Here is a 25,538-nt window from a genome sequence, read left to right on the forward strand (position 1 = left end):
CCCTGCCACCCCGCCCCCAACACTGTGCGCAACCTCCTCCGGTCTGGTCAACCCGTTAAGGTGTCCCGGTTAATTAGCATATTACTCTATTATATATAGATACCATTATACTAAATAATACTGTTATTACAATAAACATCTATATGTTATGATATGTGTTTATATGTAAACTAAATATATATGTGTTTATATTTCATCTATAACAATAGAAACACTTCAAGTTTTCAACCTTTGAGAAACAGATTATGTATAGTGTATTATAGACATAGTTTATATTTTAATTGAATTCAAGCCTATTTCTAAATAATATAAATTTGTAAGAGAACAAAAAGCTTAAAGCAGGGATATAGCCTAATATAAATGTCAAAATTTGCCCATCTGAATCCACCAGACATGCTTATTGGATTTTCCATTGTTAAAAAACACAGACCTCCAGTTAAATTACCTTCATTTCTGTCTCATTCTCAACTCCTCTAAACCACAATTTGAAAAGAAAAAAAAAAAAGGTATAAAAACATACATTGAGACAGAAAAACACCAGAGGAGGCATTGGCATCCTTGAACAGGAGTTATCAACATGATTTTGAAAGATCAAACAAATGTGGAGAAATGGCTGATGCAGCAGCATGGGGTCATTTGAATTGTAAATGTATTCAGAGCGATTCTGAAGAGAAGGAAGCTGATTCTACCTAAAGAAACTAGGAATGTTTTCAAGAATTGGGGATAACTAGGCTCTGTGGTTTCTCTGTGCTATCAGGCAGCAGAATGTGCAAGATTCATACAGGTGAGAGTGAAGCACAACCAGTTTGCTCTGTATTATCTGGCTTTAGTTCAGGCATTTCACCTTTGGCTTATATATTTTTCTTCTAAACTAGATTCTAAACTCACAGGGAATACTGCCCTATACTTTTTATAACCTTCCTTCATTGTAATTTGGACATAGCATTTATTGATTACATAGGAAATATCTTTAAAACGGTATAGATAAATGCGTTTATTTCTTGTTCATTTTGAGACAATACTAATAAAATGTATGACTAGAAGTAATATGTAACTCCAAATACTCCCATAAAAATAAAACTAGAGAGGTATTATTAGAAGGCAAATATATATTTAGATAAAGTGGCTTCAGAAATAGTAATAATAAGCAAAGAAACTAGGCAGGGGAACAATGAGACAGACGCTAACTCCCCTTTCCATTTCCCTCCCAAACCCACGAACACTGCAGGCTCTGTATTCCTGAATGCCTGAAGTAGCAGAGAAGTGGAGCAGATAGGGAACTGATGTTTATTTTTTAAATTTATAGATGGAATAATGGATTTCTAATAATCTTTTATGTGCACAGGACACTAGCAAAATAAAAGGAATAAAAAGCTTATTCATAATAAAAAGCTACTTGAGCCGAAACCGGTTTGGCTCAATGGTAGAGCTTTGGTCTGCGGACTGAAAGGTCCCAGGTTCAATTCCGGTCAAGGGCATGTACATTGGTTGCGGGCACATCCCCAGTGGGGGGTGTGCAAGAGGCAGCTGGTCGATGTTTCTCTCATCAATGTTTCTAGCTCTCTCTCTCTCCTTTCCGCTCTGTAAAATATCAATGAAATATATATATTATATATTAAAAAAAGAAAAAAAGCTACTTGACATTCTTAAATTTGAGGGTTTCTCAGGCTGTCTCTATCTTGAATCACCGAAAAGCATATTTCTAACAGTTGAAAACACTTGTTTTTAACCTCTGTCATTTTAATTGTTTAGCATTCTACAGCTAAATATTTATGAATAGTCAATGATTGCTAGACATTTCAAAAATATCCTTAGTGTGTAAAAATACTGATCATAAAATATACTGCCAGAAACAAAATAAAAGGTTAAAAATCACTATATTCAAAAAGATAACACATCTATGAAATAAAAATACAACAGAAAAACTATCTATGTCTGAAGATATTTCTTAAACATTACGATATATTTGATTAAATTTAAAAAAAACAAATCAATATACCTATAGAATAAATAAAATTGTGGGAACAGGACTGGTCCATCAAATTTGTATTGGGGAGGAGGGGCAAAAGGAATTTCTACTTTATATTACTTTATCAATGCTATTAAGAACATATATAAGGTAATATAATAAATTTTTAAAATGGCAATTCTAGGTGTTGGATCCATGTTTTTACATTATTTATTATAATTTTTCTTTAATAAAGCAAAAACATTTAAATAAATGATAAATTGAATATGCCTTTTTTGTATAGTATAACATTGTAACTGTAGGTTTTAAGTACTACTTGTGAGCTGATGACTCCTTTCATCTCCAGAAAAATCCTCTCTTGTAAATTGTAAACTCATGTACCAGTTACCTATATATATTATAGGCATTTCCAACTTGACATGTCCAGCATTAATTCCATGAATTTCCCTCCCAAACCTGCTTCCCCTGCAGTATGCTTTATTTCAGACTAGAGGCCTGGTGCATGGATTTGTGCACTGGTGGGGTCCCTGGCCTGAGCCCTCTCGCAACCCGGGACCCCTCAGTGGATATCGAAGAGCAGGTTTTGGCCCAATCCCTGCAGGCCAAGGGACCCCACCAGTGCACAAGTCTGTGCATCAGTCCTCTAGTATGAATATAAGATCTTTGGTTAATCTCTTCCCACCCTCCCTGTCTCCTCTCTCTTCTGAGATACATCAGTCTGTTCCATGTTACCATGTCCGTGGTTTCAGCTCCTGCATTGAGCATCTGCCCTCTGGTGGTCAGGAAGTGTCATAGCTACTGGCCGGTTGGCCAGTCACTTAGGTTTTTATATATATAGATAGTGACAGCTCCATTTTCCATATGTTCAAGAGTCTTAGAAAAATTTATTCATTCTTTTTAAAAAATATATATTTTATTGATTTTTTACAGAGAGGAAGGGAGAGAGTTAGAGAGTTAGAAACATCAATGAAAGTCATTGATCAGCTGCCTCTTGCATGCCCCCTAATGGGGATGTGCCCACAACCAAGGTACATACCCTTGACCGGAATTGAATCTGAGACCTTTCAGTCCGCAGGCCTATGCTCTATCCATTCCCATATATAAGCAAATAAAATGTCTGCCCTAAAAAATACAAAAGGAAATCATAATGCTGCCAGCATAATTGTGTCCTCAGCAAGAATACAAGAAAAAAGTGCTTAAGGACACACAAAAAATGAAAAACAATGAAGTCATTATTAAAAATGATTGCTTAAAAAAAGTCATAATTTTATTTTAATGTCTTAGCACACTAGCATGCTTCTGTTATCTAATCAACAGTTTACATATATAGGTAGAATATATCAAGTTGGTTTTTATCAGTGCTATTACCAGATATTTATCAATTCAATATTTGTTATCCAGTTTCCTTTGAAGTGTACTTGTTCGTCGAAGAATTTAACATTTTCTGTGCATTGTTTTGCTATATTTTTAAATTTCCTTAAAGTGTTGCTTTCAATGGGAACATTTTTCATGAAAGATGATATGCTTTATTTTAAGACACTTGTTTTCTTCTTTTGGGATTTCAAAGCAAAGAAAGAGAAAGGAGTTTCAAATTAAAAAAAAGAAAGGAAGGTGAAAATAAGAAAAAATGAGAATAAAAACCAAAACCCCTGAACTAGTTAATGCTTTCACTATTGCCTACATCTATAGGTATAAAGAACTTGAGTTAATTTCAACATAACTTCTATTTATTTGATTTGTTGTAAGTGTAAAGTAAGTGTACCTTAACGTAGTCACACATCTTTTTATGATTTTAAAATTGTTGAGGTAATAAAAACTTTCCTTCTTTTTTATTCTACTCACTATTTTATTTCTAAATACATTTCTGTTACTATTCCTTATTCAATTAAACACAAACTCTAGAACTCACTTTTGTGTGAAAGAATGCAAATATATCCACCATTGTGATAGTTTTTTTATTTTGTCTAACGCTTCCCAATTTCAATGGAAAACATTTTGCTTAATATCTTAGAATTTAGATGTGGTGAGGTAAATAATCCAGAATTAAAATATTATAAAAGTGATCATTTCTTCTTTTTCACCAATGCCCTAAAAGGATCAGGTGAAAACAGGAGTGAGAAAAGCAGCAGATGGGAGGTGAAGTTATGGAATTAGCTGTTTTCACAAGTCTTGCTGACCATGGTGATTTCTGGAATGTAATTTGTATTACTGAGTCTGCTCACACTTGAGACAGGGCTATGGGCACATACACTTCCATCCAAGTCAGTTATAACCTATGGAGTTGTGCTACCAGTGTGGTGGGTGCAGCATAAATCCCAAGACATAGGACCAGGCAGCTTCAATAACTAAAGAGAATTGTCCAGAAAGGGTGCAGTTGTGAGATTTTAAGTATCTCCATTAGCGGCAGCAAAGGGATAGAGACACCAACGTACATGGTGACCTGGTTGGGGTACAGTATTACTTTTATTGTGGCGTTGCAACAATTTTTTAAAAGTTCAGTGTCTCAAAATAATACAAATTTATTATCTTACAGTTCTAGGGTCAGTTAAGGTGTTGGTAGTACTATTGCTTTCTAGAAGCTATAGGAAAGCATCTGTTTCCTAGACTTTTCCAGCTTCTAGAGGTTCTGCATTTTTTTGGCTCATGGTTACTTCCTTCATCTTCACAGCCAGAGTAACATTTTCTTTGAATCTGACTCTTCTGTCTTCTACTTAGGAGGATATTTTGTGGTTATATTAGTCCTAATGAATAACAGAATAATTCTTCATCTCACAAAAAACAATTATATCTGTAAAATCCATTTTGTCATGTAAGGTGACATAATCACAGGTTCTAGACATCCTTGGGACCATTTTTCTGGCTACCATAGACACCAAGAGACTCAGCTATTACAACTTGTCAATAACAAGTTATGATAGTCAGACTGAGATATACGCTTCAAAGTTCAAAATTTTGCAAAAATTATGCATAAATATAGAACAATATGCATAAATATACTAGAAGGATGAAGGCTTATATATGACTGTTTCTTTCTTGGCAGCATGGCCCTATAACGAAGATAAATACTCTGCTTGTTTGAAGCTGAAAATACTGGTTCATGCTTTCTGTATTTACTAAAGATAGAATACTGGTATGCTTACTTTGTTTCTGAGCATAAAATTAGAAGATAGTAAAAATATATTTATTGAGTCACATTTTCTTTACTTCTATTTATGTCAGTAGACTACTAAAGGGAGAAAAATTGGGGGGAAAATACAACCTTTTAAATTATTTGTGTTTGGAACCTATATGTGGATGTCACATTCTTTCTGTATGATATTAAATACATACCAATCTTCAGAAAATAACACATTGGGAATATTTGTTTGGAAATGCTAAGAGTAGTGTGATATCTACTAATATGTTTACATTCAAATTGAAATTGGTTTAAACAAGGACAACAGCAGTTACAATAAATAGGAATTTAGGGAATCTCATCCTGAAAAGCCCAAAGGGCTATGGTTAATTCAGGTGTGGCTGGATACAGGCACTAAAATGATGTTACCAGTTCTCAAGCTTGTTTTCTCCTGTCCCTCAATTAATGGAAGAATTGTTTTCCCTTTCAGACTCTCTTCTAATAGTGGCAAGTCAGATAGGCAGTAGAACTTTCATCTTCCAATCATCCCCAAATACATACAAGCATGATCCAACTACCCAAACATTAAAAAAAAAAAAAAAAAAAAAAAAAAAAAAAAAAAAAAAAAAAAAAAAAAAAAAAAAAACACCCTTGAAAATGGTCACTGAGATAGTCTGGAAAATAGCCCCTTGTGCACATTCTAATTCCTGGGAATTGTGAATGTTACCATATGATATGATGAAGGATTTTGAGATGCAAAGGTTATCTTGGATTATATAGATAGGCACAAAATGCAATTATAAATACTTTTATAAGAGAGCAGCAAAGGGAAGTATAAGGCAGAGAGGAGGCAATGGACCACAGAGGTATGACTGGAGTGAGGCAGCTGCTGCACCGGAATACTGGCAGCTCTCAACAGCTGGAAAAACATGGAATGAATCTCCTTAGAGTTTTGGGAAAGAGCATGGGCCAGCAGAAACCTTGATTTTTAACTGATTTTGGACTTCAGCTTTTGAATTTTGAATGAATAAATTTCTCTTGCTTAAAGCCATTAAGTTTGTGGTAGTTTGTTAAAGCAGTTCTGAGGAACTACTACAATCACTTTGGCCTCAAATTGATCATTGTAACTCATAAATAAATTGCATTAATTGAGTTACGTGTGCATAACTTGAGCTGAAATATCAGGCAGACTGAAGTACCATGAACTAAAAGTCAAAGAAATATTTTTAAATTGAATTTATTGAGTGTCATTGGTTAATAAAATTATATAGGTTTCAGGTATACAGTTCCACAATACATCATCAGTATATTCCATTGTGTGTTTAGCACTCCAAGTCATGTCTCCTTCTATCACCATTTATCTCCCCCTTTACTTTTTTCTACCTCCTCCCATACCCTTGTCTCTGGCAACCACAATAGTGTTGTATGTGTCCACGAGTCTTTCTTTATTTCCTTTGCTTAATCTCTTTTACCTTCTGACCCAGCCCTGGGTCCCCTCCCCTTTAAGAGCTGTCAGTCTGTTTTCAGTATCCATGAGTCAAGCAGCCCAGGTGTCCATCAGTAGATGAGTGGATACAAAAAGCTCTGGTAGGATGGAATGCCACTGAGCTGTAAAAAAGAACATCTCACCTTTTGCAAAGGCATGGATAGACCTGGAAAGTATTATGTTAAATAAAATAAGCCAATCAGAGAAAGACAAGTACTGTATGATTTCACTTATATATGTAATTTAATGAACACGTATGGCTTTCCACAGTAAACAAGGTGTTAGTTTCAGTGTTTGGGTGAGTTCAGTGTTTGGTTGGGCATTTATAAATAGCAGATGTATGTGGCACCAAATATGGCTAGTATAATCCAGTGCTCTGTATGGCTACCTATGGGCTTCAAACATGTGTTGGTGTGGAGACAAAGTTTGTTCTCCACATTAATGCTGCAAAATGATTGAAGAAAGGTAAAGAACTGCCCATCATTACTTTTCCTTATCATCATACTTCATTTCTCTCCTTCCTAACCCCCCTTTCAACAGATACACTGCTTTGCACAGAGGTGACTTATAATTAACCTGAAGAAAAAAGAGAGAGAGAGATAAAGTAGAAGTCAATTTATTTATTTAAAACCAGCTTTTCACCTTGATGTTTGGATTACTATGGCTATGAATATTATTTTTTACTCTGTCTTTAATCCTAATCATTTTCCAAACTATAAATACATCTACATTTTTTTTGCTGGATTACTCCACTTGGAAATAAAAATATGTCTAAAACATAGGACTAATGAAACTGGGCCCAGTGTGTGTGTGTGTGTGTGTGTGTGTGTGTGTGTGTGTGTGTTTCTGTTGAGCAACACATTAAACTCTGTAAACTTTAAATTGAAAGTCAGTATGTATCTTTTTCCCCCCCACTCTATACCTAAACTCTTATCAATTTTGATCACCTCTTCAATCACAATGATGTTTCTGTTTATCTTTACCCCTAACCAATGAAGAAGATCAATAATCCATACCTCCCTTTAATTACTGTCCTAATTTCCTAACTTATTTTTTCTGACCTTACTCTTGTCCTTACCCAACCAGAAAGCTACTAACACATTAATTTAAAAACATATAAATCCCTGTTTATTGCAGAATTATTTACAATTTCCAAGGTAGGGAAGCAACCTAAGTGTCCACTAACAGTCGATTGAATTTGGAATATACTATAGAATATTACTCAGCCATAAAAATAAAATCTTATTTGGTACAATTTGGATGGACCAGAGAGTATTATGCTGAGTGAAATAAGTCATTCAAAGATCAATATCATATGATTTAACTTATATTTGGAATATAGAAAAACAAAATAATCAAACAAACAGAACAGAAACAAGCTCACAGATGCAGAGAACATGCTGATGGTTGCCAAATGGGAGTGGGGCTGAGTGGTTAGGTGAAAAGAATGAAAGAATTAAGAAGTACAAATTGGCAGTTACATGCTAGTCACAGGGATGTAAAATACAGCATAGGAAAAATAGTCAATAATATTGTGATAACTATGTATGGTGTCAAGGGGATACTAGACTTATTGGGTGAGTCACTTTATAAGTTATATAAATGTCTAATCTCTATGGTGTACACCTGAAACAATTATAATATTGATTGTCAGCTATAATTAAAAATTTGAAAAATTTAAAAACACATAAAGTACATCTTGTGTAACAGTTTACTTACTGAAATAAAATAGGTTTTTATTAGTTCAACATACTTAGATTGGTATTCAAGACACCTCAAATCTGGACTAGGCTGTCAAACAACTATTATGTGAACAAATTTACAGTATTGAAAAAATAAAATAAAATAATTTTCTATACTTGAATTAGTATTATATTCAAAATGTTTTACATTTTTTACACCTGCCTCCTATGAATCCTATGTTATAATTTTTCTATGTAAATTTTACTTATCTTTTAGAACAGTGTTCCCAAAGTGTGGACTGAACTTCATCTGCTTCAGAATCATCCTTAATGCTCTTAGAACACTCACTCAGATTTCTATTCTAAATCTCAGGTACTATGGGGAAGTTCTGATCCTTGCCAAGCTTTCTCAATTCTTTTACACACTATGGCTTATGATTTTCTGTTTCAGAAGTTGACTCAAGCTTAATTTATCTGTCAAAGACTTCTGCAGTCATCACAATTCATCTTAATGTGCTTTTTAAATATTTTAGTCCTATGTGACATATATATTTTAAAGCATGCATCATTTTTATTACCAACATTTTAAAGAACAGAGGCAAATAATTGCTCATTTAAGATTCTAACATAGGCAAAAACATATGGACAGTTCATCAAATTCTCTATATCATAGAAAAATCTCATTAAACAATATACATCTTCTAGGATACTTATTAAAATATTACACTTACCAATATTTATTCACAGAAAATAGTTTTATATTCACTGGACATCATTTAATGATTTTGGGCTTAAATTAAGTATATTTTACATTTATATCTGATGTCTTTTCTACAATTATTTTTTAAATGGATATTATTAGTATCTCAATTTTATCAATTTAGAAACTGAGCCCTTGTGAGTCCTCTAGTTTAAAATTGCTTATGTTTTTCCAATGTCAGTCATAAAGTTGATAAGTGTGCCTCTGCCTGACCTATCCTAATATATCTAACTCTAAACTTCATGCACTTTGCCATAAGGAGACATTGTCATATCTGAGTCATTCTATGTTGAACTAGCTTAAGGAGTGAGCCAGCAAGGCAAATGTCCAGAGCACAGATTTAGTAGGAATGTGAAAATATTAGTGTAAGCATATTGGTGTTATTGTGCCCCTTAACTGAGGTTTGCCCATAGCAACCTCTATATAAATGGTTGAATGTACATTGACAAAATTTCGACAGATTCAGACAGTATAACAAAAACAAAACATTTTTTTCACATGTGGCAAAAAAACACACAACAACTATTGATTTTTTTGACAGGATGATTGTGAGCACATAGATTAGACTAATACATATGAGAATTATTTCTAACAAATAGTCTTTATCTGAAGTCAGAATTCAGATTAAAACCAAATAATACAATACAGTATATCTTGTTACTTAAGGGGAATGGTCTGCTTTGTTTCTTAAATTTTAATCAGCTTAGGAAATGTTTCTTACATAGTTACATGGCCAAAAAATCACACGCTGCCGGGGTTCTTTTCCCAGCATTGCAAAGGGTTCAGCAATCTGGAGAAAGGGGCTGATGTGCAGATGATTAAGAAGGACTCCAAAGACAAAAGATAATTTTGAAAGGCAATGGGGGGTTCAGAGAATCTTCAGCTAAAGGAACTGAAGACTACCTCCTTATCTAAGACCCTTGCTTTTATTAACACAATTTATCCTAAGGCAAGAAGGAAATATATACTGCAAAAGGTAAGGTTTCAAAGGGTAGATTTTTAGAAGCATTGTCATTTGGGGGAATAGCCTACAGATGTTCAGGTGTTTGGCCAAAAGGAGGCAATAAAATGCCCTGAGCTTCCCTGAGCTTTCTGGCAGCAGATAGTCCTTTTCAGGTTTGGGGGCAGTGCCATTTAGCCATTCCAACAGGTAAACCACATATATGTGGCTCACCCTTGTTGAGCCTCCCAAGTTTCATCAACATTTTGATGAAACTCTTTTTTTAAAAAAAATATATTTTTATTGATTTTTTACAGAGAGGAAGGGAGATATTATAGATAGAGAGCTAGAAACGTTGATGAGAGAGAAACATCGACCAGTTGCCTCTTGCACACCCCCTAAAGGGGATGTGCCCGCAACCAATGTACATGCCCTTGACCGGAATCGAACCTGGGACCTTTCAGTCTGCAGACCGATGCTCTACCACTGAACCAAACCGGCTTCGGCTGATGAAACTCTTTTATTTATTTTTTTATTTCTATATATTTTTAAAAATATATTTTATTGATTTTTTACAGAGAGGAAGGGAGAGAGATAGAGAGCTAGAAACGTCGATGAGAGAAATATCGACCAGCTGCCTCCTGCACATCCCCTACTGGGGATGTGCCCACAACCGATGTACATGCCCTTGACTAGAATCGAACCCAGGACCTTTCAGTCCACAGACCGATGCTCTACCGCTGAGCCAAACCGGTTTCGGCTGATGAAACTCTTTTAATTATTACCTGCTGGAATTGGTTTCCAGCAACATACAAATATTATAATAAATATTTAAAATATAAGACAGAATTATGTATTTTGTATTTAATAAAATATTTAATTTTCTGCCATTATCAAAATATCATACATAGATTGATAGAATATAGAGCCACACAACTGATCTTTCAAGGATCCCACATATTTCAATCCATCCCTGAATATGTGCTTATTCTTTGGAACTATTATTATTTTTAAATGTGACATTTGTTGCTGTACTAAATTGCCAACAGAAATGCTATTTTTTCAGCTTCTGTATTCTTCATTCCTTCCTCACTGTCAAAGTATCAGCTGTCACTTTCTTGAATCTTCATAGTGACTCTAGCAGCCACATAAAATAGATAATTGGATACTTAGATGCCATGTACTCAGGCTCTTGAAAATGCTTGTTTATCATATGATGTACTGTTGAATCTAGATAAGTAAAATCTCTCTCTCTCTCTCTCTCTCTCTCTCTCTCTCTCTCTCTCTCTCTCTGTATATATATATATATATATATATATATATATATATATATATATATATATATAAAACCATTCAACTGTTCAACTCGTAGCTATGATTTGCAATGACAAAACAGGAGGAAGATGCTCTGGCCAGTAGGTTAGGTTGCTGCTGGGGCCCTGTTGGTTCCAAATCTGGTTCACCCACATCCCAGACACAGAGAGGAGGGAGAAAGGGGGATCCTTTGGCCTGGCCAGCGAGGATCTGGCTGAAACTGGCTCTCCAACATCCCCTGAGGGGTCCCGGATTGCAAGAGGGTGCAGGCCAGGTCAAGGGAAGATCTGTGCACAGGCCTCTAGTAATAATTATAAACATATTCAACTAAAGAAAGCACTGAGAGAAATTTTCTTTAAAAATTTCAAGAGTTTAAGTATATAGTTATTATTTATCTACTTTGGATCTTCAGAATATTTGTTTTGTTTATTTACTTTTAATTTTTGTTGTTTTGTAGAGTATTGTAGGTGCATTTGGTTTACCTTGACAATGGAAAAATACTGTATATGTACACATTACACTAGCACATATAGGGTTCAATATTGGTGCTTAATAAATAGTTGAATAGATAAATGAATGGATTATTTTATTATAAATTTCTTCAGTTAACTCAACTTTGTCTATAAATGAGAAGATATTATCCACATTTGATAGGTAGAGTATCCAAAAGACATGGCAGATAAATAGATTTTGAGGGTCATAATCCATATAAATGGCATACATTTGAAGTATTTTGCATACAAGTTTCTCAATTCACAGACAATAGGTAGCCTTAATACATACCAACAGGAGAAAAAAAAAACTGTTCAGGAAACAATATATGGAAGATAATAATACAAAGTTTAGATAAATTCTATGTTTTGTAACTTTAAGAATACCTGACAGAGAGTGCAACCTGCATAACTCATTATGAACTGAGACAATATGAAACCAGTTACAAGGTTCTAAAAGAAAAGATAATAGGCTCAACCTAATTCATGGGCATGCATCTTTTCCTATTTAATAATGCTTTTTTTTCTTACAATTTATTTTCTAAGTGCTTTGGAAAATATTATAATATTTTACTGTATATTCAATGAATGATAAGAATAAAAACTTTTCTGAAGTGTGTATATGTCATCTTATAAATTGCTTTCACAGAAGAGTATATACATTCTGAGAAAACACAGCACACATAGATATAACTTTGAATATAGATGCACAATAATAATAAATAATTCATGTTTTATATGCAAACCTTTTTTATTCAAAATATTCTTGATGATATTGTGATATTTGTAGGTCAACCTACTTATATGTAACTAAAATAATGATATTCAAATAAATGGGAATTCTCTCCACTTTATCATAATAGAATATATTATTATTATCTCTCTCTAGGATTTCAATCACATTTAGAAAAGAAAATATACACTACAGAATAATGTCATTAAAAGAACTTCCTTTTTAATGATTGAAAACAGTTTTAGCTTTGATCTCCATATCAATATACAATTTAATTAAAATTATCATAAGTTATGAACGTGGACTATTTATAGAAATGTAATATGACTTTAAAAAGGTTAAATGTATAAATGTAGGCTAGCATTATAAGCCAGTACAGTGGTGCCTCGCATAACGAACGCCTCGCACAGCGAACTTTGGACAGGTTTTTCATGAAACCATCGGCCAAAAAGCAGAAAATGGATGAAGATGTGCAAGATTCGGTAGACTCTACTTAGTCTGTCTTAAAATTAAAAAAATGTGTGTTTTTTTTTTTAAAAAATTGTTTTTAGATGTATCTAAATAAAAATATGTCATCTTAGCATATTTTTTTTATGTCATCTTAGCATATTTTATGCTACAGAACGAATGATTTTTTTTAACATGTATTGTTATGGGAAAACGCGTTTCACATAACGAACTTTTCGCATAACAAGCTTGCTCCTGGAACGAATTAAGTTCGTTGTGTGAGGCACCACTGTATATTAAATCTCAGTAGTGTGTGTGAGGACACTTTTGAAATAATTGCTTTTAGAGAGAAGAAGAGAAATATTGATGTGAAAGAGATACAGCAATTGACTGCCTTCCATATGGACGCATCCCGACCAAGCATTAAATCCCCAGCCTAGGTATGTGCACTGACTGGGAATTGAACTCATCATCTTTCGGTGCTCTACCATCTGAGCTAGGCTATTATAGAGAAACATTCCAAAGGAGGGTCAGGATCTGTTCCAGAGACAGAGAAGCATTGATCAGATGCTCAAACCTCAGAGGGAAGGTAAGAAAGGGTGGGGGTAAAGGGGAGAGATCAACCAAAGGACTTGCATGCATGTATTATATATAAGTATAACCAATGGACACAGACACCAGGGGGCGGGGGGATGAGGGGATGTGGGAGGCAATGAGGAGATAAGGACACATATGTAATACCTTAATTAATAAAGAAAAAATACACACACAAAAAGAATATCTTTGGAAAACAAATACAAAAAGAAAACAAACCACAACAAAAGCATGTGTGCATTCTAACAGCTCTGAGGTGTGTAATAAAGAATTAATTAGCCGAAACCGGTTTGGCTCAGTGGTAGAGCATCGGTCTGTGGACTGAAAGGTTCCAGGTTCGATTCCGGTCAAGGGCATGTACATTGGTTGCGGGCACATCCCCGGTAGAGGGTGTGCAAGAGGCAGCTGGTCGATGTTTCTCTCTCATCGACGTTTCTAGCTCTCTATCCCTCTCTCCTCCTCTCTGTAAAAAATCAATAAAATATATATTAAAAAAAGAATTAATTAGTGTTTGCGCCCCCCCCCCAAAAAAAAACCCAAAAAAACAAAAGGAAACAAAAACAAAAACAGAGGGTCATACAGGAGACTTGCAGTTGACATTAGCTCAAAGACATAGACATGACTGGGTTCATGATGTGTTTTAATTTGTTTTGATGACTAGAAAAAAACACACACAGTAAAATGCAATTTGCCTTTAGAACTGTTAGTGATACGAATTACAGGAATCCTTTAGTTTAAAATTAAAGATTATTTTATTAAGTAAAACAAAATTTATTCCATAGGACTGTGAGTCGGTAATACCAATGTACTTAATTTCCAGGATTGTTACAAAGAGTAAATGAGATAATTTCTATGATCTGAATCTTATCTACTTTCATGCAGATAATATTTAAGAAATTTTAGCAATACTCATAATTGTGAGTCAAAACATAAATTTATTTTAATTCTATGTCTTTCAATCTAATCAAATAAAAAATAGTCTATTTGTAAGATACTTGAAGTTGCTTATCCATTATCCATTCTATTTTTATTTATTTTTAACAAAAATACATTTTATGGTGTAGTGCTATGCTCAGCTAAATAGTGACAAGTCTATTTATTACAGATTAAGAAAACTAACAAAATAAAACAAAACCTTTTTGTGAGGATTAAGGAAAAGTTCCTTAGTGACAGTTTAGCCTTTTGCTCTTTATCCGTCTTTTTCCTTTCTGTTAGACTATTATAGTATGTGATGGCAGGGACAGAAGCAGATATTTGACACTATGAGAAAAAAAGACCTTGAGAATATCAGACTTGTCATTATATAAGAAAACTAAATCATTTAATTCAGTATAGTCAAGTCTGTTATTTGCAATTGCATACAATGACTCATTAATTATTTGCCTTATGGAGGCAAAACAAAAAACAAAAAACAAAAAACAAAACAACCCACACAACTTAATATGTATATCATCTGCAAATACCAAAACATTGTTTACTAAAACTCCATTTTCCTCTTCTTAACATAATGTTATTCATTTTAGCAACATGATGTTTCAGAAACAATATGAAATCCATCTTGTCATTTCAGGGAAAGTAGTCTCTACTTTGTATAAATTAATATCGAAGGAATACTGTGAGATTAACACTGGGAAAAAAATACAATGAACTATCATTCACACTGATGGTTTAAGATTCTAGGGACAGGGATCTAAGCCTCTGCTATAAATAAATACCAAAAACTACCATTAATTTTCAAAGGGAACCAAAGATAGTTCCACTGGGATATCATACTCTGCAATGAGAACACAGCATTATTGGATGTATCCTTTTTCAATTTTCACAGCTGTTAAGAAGAGTAGCCAATGGTACATTGACTTCCCATTAGAGTTAGTAACCTCCAGAGAGACTATGAAGGCAGAGAGCATTCCACAACGTTGCTATTTGATAAGGGTCATTGGTGAGTACATTACCTTTTTTCTCTATGATTTCAGATGGAGAATTTGCAAAATGTTATGACTGCTTATTTGCCATTGAGAGGCTGTGCTGAAGGTTTCATTTATGAATATGTTACGAGCTCATATTGCTTCATGGGAGCTAATATATTTTAAAATTTAAGGAAGAAACAGGCCAGGATGCAAACCCAGCTCTACTCAGGGGAGGAGCACCAATTGTTTAGGTTCATTACCTGAGTGAATAACAGGAAACTGCTGAGTTTCTGTGTTAATGTTGATAAGGCAGCCCATGTATTTTGAAAGTTAATATGCAGGAGATATGCTACAACTTCTATTGATACTACCAAAAGCAAGCACCCTTGGAGCAATCAGCTTTGAAGTATAAACGATCTACACATTTGATGTAGCATTTTAAATGCAGAATTGGATTGCACAATCATATATATATATACCCACAGAAACCTTAGCCTCCAATCCCAACAGAACTTTCTTTGTGTGCGGTATCTTACTCTGCAATAGAGAAAACAATGACTTAGCTTAAAACTGTGAACAGCAACTTGGAAGGGCATCAACAGTTGTTACACTAAAAATATATGCATTAGGATCCATAGAATGATGAGAATTTGGCAACTATGTCATGCTCAGAAATAGAAGCTCAGAATAATAGAAATTAAAGCTCAGAAATAGAAGAGGTTGAGTTCCCATCTTATTCAAAACATTGTTATAAGATGAAAGACATAAAGTTGTGAACTCTTGTTAATATAATTAAATATTAAAAATCTCTTTTTTGAACCATTTGAAATATATAGTCAACCTTTTTTCCCCCAATCAAATTTAATTTGTTAGACTGAAGATAATGACTAGAGTAGGGCAGATTTATTAAACCAAAGTTGGAGAGCCCTTAAAAAATTTGTATCTGGGTTTTGGCATTAAGAAATCACTTGAACTAGTTTATGAATTAGAATTTTTATAAATGCTTATACATTTTTTTGTTTTGCAGAAAGAGAGTCCAAAGCCTCTGATTAAATGGCCAATATATAACCTACCTCTTGTCCACATTTACTGTGAAATCACTGGTGTAAAATAATCTACTTTAGAATTTTTCTCTAGTATATATTATTTTTGTTATTGCCATTGAGCCACTGCTAGTGCTACTCCATGAGAATGAGCAAGTGGTAAGAAGTAAAGACCTCTAGGAAAATTTTTGAAGTATAATATTAAAATAATCAATATTAACTAAAACATAATATTTGTGGTCTCAAAGACTTAAACGATGGCTTTTGAAGTATTCATACATACATACCAAGTGCCCATTCCCCCAATGACTGAGACTTGTGAGTATATTTACTCACAAGTGTCAGTACATTTAATTATCTTAAATATTTTAGAATTTAATTGGAATGGAAATGATTGCAAGAGCTGTGGGAGAGGTATTTCAAGGGATAAAGGAATGAAGAGTATTATGGAAAAAAGTAGAACTTTATAACTCAAATAAACCATGACTATGTTTAAAGGCAAAGTGAAGTTTTGCGTATGAGGAAGGTGATAAAGGAGGCTAGTAGTTATTGCAGGAATTAGCAAAAGAGATTGGAAGAACTTAAGCATTAGTTCTTACTATCAAGCTTAACCAAATTTGAGTCACAGAAACTATTTGTAAAGTTATTTTACTTAAAAAGTATATAATTATTTCAACTATTAATGTAAATCATGGTAACTGAGATACATTATTGGATCCTAGTCTTATATATTAAATAGGTAATATACAAATTGATCTTCATGCCCTCACAAGATGATGTTAGACAGGGACAACCAAACCGCTGAACAGCAGGCTGCATGGGGCAACCAGGCTGGAGAGGGGAGAAGTTGGGAGTGACCAGGCCAGCAGGGGGGGAAGTTGGGGGTGACTAGTCTAGCATGGGGGGCACTTGGGGGCAATTAGGCTGGCAAGGGGGGCAGTGAGGGATAACTAGGCCAGCAGGGGCAGTAGTTGGGGGCGACCAACCAGCAAGGGGGGCAGTTAAAAGTGACTAGGCCAGCAGAGAGAGGCAGTTGGGGGCAACTAGGCTGGCATGCAGAAGCAGTTAGGGGTGACCAGGCAGGCAGGCAGCTGAGCAATTAGGAGCCAGCAGTCCAGGATTGTGTGAGTGATGTCCGACTTCCTGTTTAGGCCAGATCCCAGGGAGTCCTGGATTGGAAAGGGTGCAGGCTGGGCTGAGGGGACCCACCCTGACAATGCAAAAATTTTGTGCACTGGGCCTCTAGTATGAGTATATAAAACTGTAGTAAAATCTTTTCTGACATCGTACTTTTAAATGTGCTTTTTTTCCTAGTAAAAACTAAAAAGCATATATTATGTGATGCAGAAATGAGAAACAGGATTAATTCAGAAATTATAAATTCCTTGAACTTGAAACTTGAATTTATAACTTCACCTTTAAAATAAGATATAGGTTTGATTGTATTTTTAAATTAGCCAAAACATATATTTATCTATTTCTAAACCTTGACTTGGTGGAAAACACTGTTGTTCTATTCCCATTAATCCAATGTTTTAGAAGGAGCAATAGCTGTTTTTGGACATCAAGGTATTCTCTGGTCTATTGAAGCAGTACTTATCCTATAGAATAAAAACTTAATAGGCAAATTTACCCAATGGCAGAACAACAGATTACTATGACATGCATTGACCACCAGGGAATAGAAGCTCAAGGCAGGAGCTGCCCCCAGCCTGCAGGCCAGCCAAGGCGGATGCCAGTGGGAGAGGGCCCTGATCATTCCACCAGTCGCCCCGCAGAGGGAGGTGACTGGCAGCGGTGATGGTGGTGGGGGGGGGCAGGTGAGCAGGTTGTGCCAGACTGGCCAAGGCAGGTGCCAGCATGGGCTCAAGATCGCCCTTCCAGTTGCCCTGCAGATCTGCCCTAATCATCAGCCAGGCCTAGGGACCCTACCCATGCATGAATTTCGTGCACCAGGCTAGTTAAATAGTAAAGTACTGCCTATTTGGAAATTACTTATTTTTGGAAACTGAATCAGATGTCACAAGTTATCAGAATAGTGTTAAGTTACTATTTCAATGCATTACTTTGTATTTGCTGGTATGAAAAAGTAGAGGCAGCCTCTGAAGACTCTGACTTTTGACAAGGGATAATCAGGTTCGACTAGGGAACATTGATCTTAGTACCGTAAGTTCTGAGAAAGAACCTATGAGCCTTTACACATTTCATTAAGTGAATAATAAGCTTTTTAAAGTTTAAATGGAAACTTTAGATTAACCATTTTTAGTCCTAAACTTTTTTTTCTGGTTTCCCTCTTCTAACAGTTGAAAATTCTACAACTTTTTTCCCCAGTAGCTTTAGCAGCAATAGCATTCACAGCATGCTGCCAAATGAGTTGTAATAATATAGAGGAATTATTAAATTACTGATATTATATAGAAGGCTTTGAATTAAATAAAATTAAAGTCTAAAATAAAGCTTTTAGTGGTATTTGTTTTTATTAATTTGCATCTTTCCCACCGAGTTATATGAAATTAACTCTTTTCTATACATATACCAGAGGTCCAGTGCATGAAATCAATGCACCAGGGGTTTGTGTCTCTCAGCCCAGCCTGCACCCTCTCCAATCTGAGACCCCTTGTGGGATGTCCGACTGCCCGTTTAGGCCTGATCCTAGTAGGTTAATGTATGGGATATTACTGAAAGAGAAATAGCCATCCATAAATTTTAGGCAAATAATAGACGTTCATACAGTATTTGGAACTGGATTTATACCATAAATTTTGCCTTAAAATGCATAAATCAATACTTGCATTTGAAGATAACATATATAACATGGTAATAATTTCTGGATAAAATTACTTTCTGATGATGCCATGCTATAACACACAATGTCAAAATAAAGATAAATGATGCCCCGTAAAGGCATTTTTTTCCTTTAAAAGTTATTATAATTTTACTGAAAGGGTATAAGCTTACAATCGATGTTGAAAAAAAAGCATTGGTGTTAGGGCTATGTAGTGGCATTTTTTAGGGCATTTCCACTGGCTTCTTGGTCAGAAACAGATTTACCTGGTTATTGGGTTTGGTGGAAAGAAAATTTACCATTTAAGATGATGACTTTCCAGATGTGAAGGATAAATTTAAAAATATCAGTGGTACTTAATTTTATTTTCTGTTCTTCTAGCATAAATAGGATTATGAGTTAAAATTTCTTTTAGACATTTTTTCTCTTTTGCTTTCTGCATACTGATTCTCAGTTAATATTTTCTCTTCTTGAATAGAGGAGCTTGAATATATAAATTGTTTCAAAGTATATTAATTTTATTTAAATTTACCTATTTTTCCTTCTAGTTTTACTGAAAAAAAATTGCTTTATTGAGGGTACTATGACTACATACATATCTAGGGATTTGTTTAAGTGATTTGTGTGTCGCTGACATTTGTATTTTATCTGATCATTGAATATTCCTCTATTTACCTAAGTTTTGATTCCCAGTCTCATAATAATACATCTGATTGGATAACCCTATATCATATTTGGAAAACTAGCTTTTTAAAAAGATTGTGGAAATAGAGTTTAGTTTTTCTATATGTGCCATCAAGAAGACCCTTTAAAAGGAAATTAGAATAAGTACTGAGGTAGTCAACAAATGGTATCTACAAAAGGTGCAAAGATTTTTTTAAGAAAATATGAAATATTATCATTTGTGACAATAAAGATATACCTAGAAGGTATTAGGCTAAGTGAAATAAGTCAGATAGAGAAAGAAAAATGTCATGTGATTTCACTAATATCTGTCATCTAAAGAAATAATAGCAAATGAATAATCAAAACAAAACAAAACAGACCAATAGACCCAGAGAACAAGCTGATGGTTTCCAAAAGGGTGGAGGTAGGGGAATAGAAATAAAAATAAATAAAAAACAAAACAAAACAAAAAAAACTTTGCACCCCCGCCCCAAAAAAAATTTCTTCTAAAAATTTCATGTTTACACATCAACCAGTAGCAAATATATTTAATAATTCAGTTTTATAGCTTCAAAAATTACTTCTTATGTAGCATGACCAAATATATATATATGCTATATCTATATCTATATCTATATCTATATCTATATCTATATCTATATCTATATCTATATCTATATCTATATCTATATCTATATCTATATCTATATCTATATCTATATCTATATCTATATCTATATCTGTACTGTATATATACTGAGTGGCCAGATTATTATGATCTCTGAATGCATAATAATCTGGCCACTCAGTGTATATCCTATATAATAAAAGGCTAATATGCAAATTGTCCCCTCCACCAGGAGTTCGGCCAGCAGGCATGCCGGCCAAGAGCCTATGTCCCCTCCCCCTGGCCAGGCTGGCTGGACTCCACCCATGCACGGATTCATGCACCAGGCCTCTAATATATATGTATATGTATATGTATTATATGTATTATACTGCACCTAGGGATCTTCATGCATTCAGAGATTATAATAATCTGGCCACTCAGTGTGTGTGTGTGTGTATATATATAAAATTTAAATTCCCACTGTGTTTTTTCAGTACTTTGTTTTCTTTGTGCATAAATGCATTTCAACTTATTCAATATCCCATTTTGAGATGTACCTAATATTCAATACATAATTGAACCTATAAAAGAGTAGACAAAATGAACTATATAAAAATTAAATGAGGAAAATAATTTCATATAGAGATATAGATAGTCAAAGGAACAAGTTCTCCTGGAATTGTCCTAATATTTCAGCCAGTATCAATGTAAGAGTATATAGAGTATATTAAGTTATATACTGAGTACATAAAGAAAATTAATGATCCAAATGAACTTTCACACTGCACAAAATTAAAAAAAAAATAGTGTGTGGCAAGCCTTGGCTTCAAAGAATTCAGTTGTATAAGAAATAATGGTCATTCTCAGCAAGGGTCCAAACTTCATTTCATTAGAATGTAAACGAGGTCATTACAAAGTGATATTAGCTGCAATAAATTTCTGAGTATGAAATGTTGCTTTCTAAGAAATGGTTTTAGCTTTATTTAATTTGGTATCACAGTATTAATTAGCCTCAGAGTTATAAAATTGCAGTGTTAGCCCTGGGCATTTTTCCACTCCAAGGGCTATTTTCTAAAATAAATCTATCTAGAAATAATTATGTTTACAGTGTGGGAGCTATGATTCTTTCTTATGAATAAGATTCAGGAGATGATATTTCAAAAGTTGTTTGTGCCACAATATTAATAAGTTACCCACCTATAGACCCTCACAAACGTACATAAATGAATAGTATTCCATATACACACAGAGAGGGTAGCTTTACCTTTTCTCCTTTTAAAATGATTTTAATTCCAGGAACTTCAACATACTGACACCCTCACCAATGTATCATTTGTATGACAATCAGGTTCTCCTGCTCCTACTGAGCATTCCAGTGCCTAGAGTAGAGGCTAGGACTTGGCCTCTTCCTTACCAGCCTATCATGATTTTAGAATTTCTCTTTCTTTAATAGTTTTCCTTAATGCATGTGTATCTCTTTATACTCTCCCTCTTGTTAAAAAAATATTTTAATTATTTTATAAAAGGGATTTATTAATATGTTTAATATATTACACAGAGAAAAGAGAATCCTCAACTTTAAATAAAATTAAAATAATAAAACTGTTGTCTGACCTGTGTGGTTCAATGGTTGAGCATTGACTCAGGAACCAATAGGTAATGGTTTGATTCCTGTTTAGGGCACATGCCCAGGTTTCTGGCTCGATCCTTAGAGGATGTGCAGGAGATAGCAGATCATTGATTCTCTCTCATCATTGATGTTTCTCTCTCTCTCCTTTTCCCTTCCTCTCTCTGTAATCAATATATATACATATATATATATATATATATATATATATATATATATATATATATATTCAACTGACTTCTAGTAAAATTCTAGTTTTGAATTTCTTTGAGAGTTTTAAAAATAATCTGAATTCTTAACTAGTTAATAATGCTCTTACAGGAATACCAGCAATTATAAACAAAATGTCACATCAACACATTCTAGTCTTTGTTCTAATTACTGTACTGCAGTGATATTAGCATAATCTTAATTATAAAATAGTATCTACTTTTAAATCCAACATAAACAAAGAAAGAAAAAGTTTTTAATAGTGGAACTCTTTCAGCATTTAGGACTTTCTTTACACTAGCTCTCTGAGTTTCAACAATGAATACAAACTTTCCATTTAAATAGAATATTCTATGTAATTATTGTATTCATATACTAGAGGCCCGTGCATGAAATTCATGCACAGGGGTGTATGTCTCTCAGCCCAGAGTGCACCCTCTCTAATCTGGGAACTCTCGATGGATGTCCAACTGCCCGTTGATGTATTGGGCCTAAAAGGGCAGTCGGACATCCTTCTCACAATCCAGGACTGCTGGCTTCCAACTGCTTGCCTGCCTGCCTTCCTGATTGCTCGTAACCACTTCTGCCTGCCAGCCAGCCAGCCTGATCATCCCCTAACCACTCCCCTGCCAGCCTGTTTGCCCTTAACTGCCCTCCCCTGCAGGCTTGCTAACCCCTAAATGCCATCCCCTGAAGGCCTGTTCATCCCTAACTGCTCTCCCTTGCATGCAGGCCTGGTCACACCTAACTGCCCTCTCCTGCAGGCCTTCTCTCCCCAACTGCCCTTCCCTGCAGGTGTGGTTGCCCCCAACTTCCCTCCCCTGCAAGCCTGGTCCCTCCCAACTGCCCTCTCTTGCAGGCCTGGTCCCTCCCAACTGCCCTCCTTTGCTGGCCTGATTCCCCACAACTGCCCTCCCTTGCAGGCCTGGTCCCTCCCAACTGCCCTCCCCTGCTAGCCATCTTGTGGTGGCCATATTGTGTCCACATGGGGGCAGTCATCTTTGATTACAGGGAGCAGCCATCTTGTGTGTTGGAGTGATGGTCAATTTGCATATTATCCTTTTATTATATAGAATTAGATAGAATAAAGGTCTGGTGCATGGGTGGGGGCCAGCTGGTTTGCCCTGAAGGGTGTCCCAGATCAGGGTGGGGGTTCCCTTGGGGCATGGGACAGCATGGGAGAGGGGTCTGTGGTAGTTTTCAGGCTGGCCACATCCCCTGGTGACCCAAGCAAAGTCTCTGGTATCTGGGATTTATTTATCTTCTATAATTTTTGCATAATCAAACTAGAATATATTTAACCCAAGACCTATATATAACCCAAGACTAGTGTCACTGTCATTTACTTGTTGGTTCTGATTTGCTGCTTTTCCCCTGCTCTGCACCCTCTGGCAGTGGGATGACTTTCACATGCTACGTTTACTGGAAGTCTGTATGTACTGTCTTGTGGTTGGGTTCATTCAATGAAAATCATTGAAGAGATATTTATGGGAAAGATGAAGAGAGACCAGAGTACTTTCCCTCCTCTTCCTCTGAAGAACCCAAATAATGCCGTGTACTAGTAGCCTTTCTTAAGGGTCCAAGTTTCTACACTTTCTTGAGGACTCTTAGCTTCAGCTTCAGCCAGATGACTCCTTCACAGTGCCAGCTCCTGCCTGATGCCTCCAAATAGCAGGATTTGTTACTGAAATAGTTTCTGTGCTCCAGTACTATGCTCTCCCTCTGCACATCCACTGGGAAGTTCATGACAGCTTCCTGTTGCATTTGCCTCACCTTTCTCTTTTTCATCTCTGCCAAAAACTTGAAACTTATTTCTTAAATTAAATCTCTCCACCTGTTCATGGTGCTATTTTTCTGAATGTATCCCAATATACTAGGAAGTAGTCAATTATTAAACTAACAGACCCATTTTTAATAATTCCCATTGTGGTGTGTGGCTCTCAAGATTCCTGTCCCTGATGGACATGCACTGTGTCCCTGATGGACATGCACTGTGTAATTCATTCTCCTTGAATATGCATGGAAATAGTGGATATAATGGGATATCAAATCCATTATTTGGTTATTAAGCAATAAAAAGGATTTTGAAGACATGATTTTGTTTCCTTATTATTTGACTTTGATTTAATTTTTTTTTTTTTTTTTTTTTTTTTTTTTTTTTTTTTTTTTTTTACAAAGAAAGGGATAGGAATAGAGAGTTAGAAATACCGATGAGAGAGCAACATCGATCAGCTGCCTCCTGCACACTCCCTACTGGGGATGTGCCTATAATCAAGGCCTTGACCGGAATCAAACCTGGGAACCTTCAGTCCACAGGCCAACCTCTATCCACTGAGCCAAATCAGTTAGGTCTGACTTCAAGTTTATCAAAAGGAAATTAGTGTGGGTGGGCCAGGCATAATCAAAGGAGCTTCTAAGAAAGTATTTAGGATTTTTAACTTTTTTAACAGTAAACACATTGAGAATTTATATTTTTGAGAGTATTTCAGTTGCTCTGTGAAGGTAGGGTATAAAATGACACTTTTTAAAAGGTATACATAGAGTTAAATATAATTCAGGTAATTTTTATTTTAACATGATAATCCCAGTCATGTTATATGGACAGTTACCCCAGTGATTGCAAAAGAAAGTGAAGACCTATGGGAAAATATGAAGATAGGGCTCTGGTGTATTTGTAGTTGCCACTAAATGAACTTGATTGATCTATTATGGCGAGCAACTCAACTGTTAGCATGCAGGTCATTTATTGCATCTCTCAAATTAGGTCTTAATATTTAGTAGTTATCAGGACATGACTCAGTCAGTAGATCTGAGATGCTACATAAGAGTGGACCTAGTTTTATGTTCCTCACAAAGCCCTCCACACCTCTGTTCTCCAACCAGTGGTCAGGCTGTTCTCACTTGTCCTTACTACAAAGAAGCCTGTTTTTAAAATCTTAACTGGTCTGTGATAATCCTGACATCAAACACTCATAGGGGCAGGTGAAACTTTCTTGATTTTAAAATAGAAATCTTAAGCATTTGTTTCTTTTAAATTTTTTTTTTTTAGTTTATTAAATTTATCTGGGTACATTTGAATTATTCCTTCACAGGACACATTCCAGTTCCAATTTCTTTTCATCCAATATGCATTTCACTGTTCTGCTCCTTCCTCCACAT

General features: G+C 35.0%; 1 long non-coding RNA gene across 1 annotated transcript in view; it reads right to left on the reverse strand.

Annotated features, from left to right (window-relative positions):
* LOC311618195 overlaps positions 1 to 25,538 on the reverse strand; it is a 696,016-nt gene that overhangs the window by 102,058 nt on the left and 568,420 nt on the right. Inside the window, exon 2 of the long non-coding RNA XR_014794267.1 lies at positions 5,663 to 5,734. This is a non-coding gene — a long non-coding RNA (uncharacterized lncRNA). The remainder of the gene's footprint in view (positions 1 to 5,662; positions 5,735 to 25,538) is intronic.

This window comes from Pipistrellus hanaki (assembly GCF_964339955.1).
Source record: "Pipistrellus hanaki genome assembly, chromosome: 2".
Classification (NCBI taxonomy): Eukaryota; Metazoa; Chordata; class Mammalia; order Chiroptera; family Vespertilionidae; genus Pipistrellus; species Pipistrellus hanaki.